Source organism: Rhagoletis pomonella, unplaced genomic scaffold (assembly GCF_013731165.1).
Source record: "Rhagoletis pomonella isolate Grant_MI unplaced genomic scaffold, Rhpom_1.0 Rhpom_scaffold_00005, whole genome shotgun sequence".
Taxonomy (NCBI): Eukaryota; Metazoa; Arthropoda; class Insecta; order Diptera; family Tephritidae; genus Rhagoletis; species Rhagoletis pomonella.
In genome coordinates this window covers 7,155,224-7,157,662 of record NW_023458559.1, presented here as the reverse complement: position 1 = coordinate 7,157,662, position 2,439 = coordinate 7,155,224, and the positions used below count along the sequence as shown (strand labels likewise).

The following is a 2,439-nucleotide window of genomic DNA, read 5'->3' as shown; positions in this document are numbered from 1 at the left end:
TAGCTATTTCGGAAATCACCACATTTCCTCATCAGACTTCTTTCAGTAGGCTTCGAACCGACGATCCCACTGACTCAGCCAGTTGCCTATGCACCGTGCTAAGTACGCCTTGTAAATTATCGTTTGTTTTTTTCCACTATTTTCATTTTTGTTATGCCAACACAATCAAGCGCAGCTATTCCGCTGTAATTCACTTGATCATGTGGTTGTTGGTATTGTTGGTTTTTGCTAATAATTCTATTCGAAGCCTACTGAAAGAAGGCTGATGAGGAAATGTGGTGATTTCCGAAATAGCTATTACTTCTACCATTTCTTCAAATTATTGTTGCATTTCCACAATAAATTTTCATTAAAAAACGGCCTCGAGCTCAATAAAAATTTTTGAATAAATATAAAATTTTAAATCGTTTTCGTGATGAAACGTAAGTGCGCGCGTTATTAGTCAGTTAAATTATGCTTTACCACAATGGCTTGGTGGAAGAAAATGCTAATTGTTCTGATGATTGCGTTTTCCGGGTACGAAGTCGGAAAAGAAACAAATAAAAAGGCAGTAGAAAAATATACAGAACAGACACATTTCGAGGATGTGTACAAACATTGGGAAGAAAATACGAGGAAAGTGAACAAAAGACAGAGAAGTGGCAAATAGTTGCACTCGTAATAATTGTTATAGCCTTAATCGCGGTGTATGTTGCAGTAAAAAATAGAACTAAGCGGTCAATGACAAACCGCATCAAAAAAAAAAAAAAAAATCAAACTTTTATGAATCACAATGGACAACGATAACGAAATAGATCCAAAAGAAGTATTAGTGATACCAGCGAAACATACGAAGAACCTATGACCCTACAAGAAGTCATCGATGCTCTCAAAAATTAATTACAAAAGCATTACTTGAAAACTAAAAGAAAAAAAACAAAACGCAAATCCTCATAAAATTGAAAAAAACAACAATGAAAATAAACTTTTAAATCATCTCTAACTAAAATATATATGAAAAAGAAGAAGTGCCTATCTCCGAGGCGCCGACGACCTCATATTTCTGGGAGTGAGGATAGCTTTAAACTTCGCATCATCAACAGCAGCCAGCAAGCAACAATCAAATCAGCAACACTCTACAAATCGAATAGAAAGCTAAATTAATAAATATAATTTATGTATTCATTTATTTTATTACTTTTTATTCAATTTATGCAACATAAATTCAACATCAATGTAATAAAATTATAGTTTAAAAAACAAAAACCTCCCTATTATTATTGCCATTCGTACTGTCATCAGATATGTAACTTGAGAATAGAAATCGCTGCATCTTTTAGGCGCATCAATATTACATAGTTACATCCCGAGCTAATAAAAGGAAGGTAAAAATTTAATACTTATTTGACATTCCATTACTACAAACGGATTTAAATCAATTTTGCAATATTTTTTTTTAATAATGAGTAAAATTCCTAAACCTAAACCATGTTAAGACATGTCAAATACAAAATGGACTGAAATTTATGAACAGCTGAAAAATTGGAAAGAAGAATTTGAAAAATCATACATGTGTATAAATCGCGCAAAAGTACCGAAAGAAAAAACATTTAAAAATCCTAGTTAGCTGTCATAACGAAATAGCGTCATACTTATCAGAAAAATACAATTTGTAGACAATACAACACCAAACATTAATAGCAGACATTCAACAAACGCTAAAAACAAAGTTAGACGTGCTATTTAAAAGACTAGAAATTTCAGTAACCATACCAAAGGGCATTTTAAGCATTATAGATATAAAATTTGAGGAACAGACAGGATCAGATTCAGAATCCTCAGAAATACTAGAATTAATAGAAACATTAGAAAATATAGTAAAGCAAACAGAAACAATGTCGACTGCAGAATCTTTAAATACAGCATCAAAGCTACTACCAGACTTCGATGGTATATTCGAAAATTTACAGAGATTCTTAGATGCAATAGACTTAGTAACACTAGTAAAAGGTGAACATGAAAATGTAGCAGTCACCTTAATCAAAAGCAAATTAACAAGTTCTGCTAGAAATATTATTACAACAGAAAGGACTATAGCACAAATAAAAACAAAATTAATAGCTTCAGTCAAAGGCGAATCCATACTATCGGTTACGTCAAAGCTGTTAGCAGCAAAACACAGTAGCAAGTCGACAAATGAATACGTAAAGGAAATAGAACAACTCACTAAACAACTAGAATTAGCATTCCTATGAGATGGTTTACCATCTCAAACTGCACAAAATTACGCAACAAATACAGCTATCAAATCATTAACTAAAAATGCAAAGTCTGAAAAGGCAAAACTGCTACTACAAGCGGGTACATTTACAAGCGTGAATGATGTTATAACAAAATTTATTGACTTAAGCACAAACGATACAGATGTTGCTAGCATCAATTTTGTCAGAAACCAAAACT

General features: G+C 32.3%; 1 protein-coding gene across 4 annotated transcripts in view; it reads right to left on the bottom strand.

Annotated features, from left to right (window-relative positions):
• The window catches only part of LOC118738671 (MOXD1 homolog 2), a 1,114,343-nt gene that overhangs the window by 680,655 nt on the left and 431,249 nt on the right, over positions 1–2,439 (bottom strand). The window lies entirely within an intron of this gene.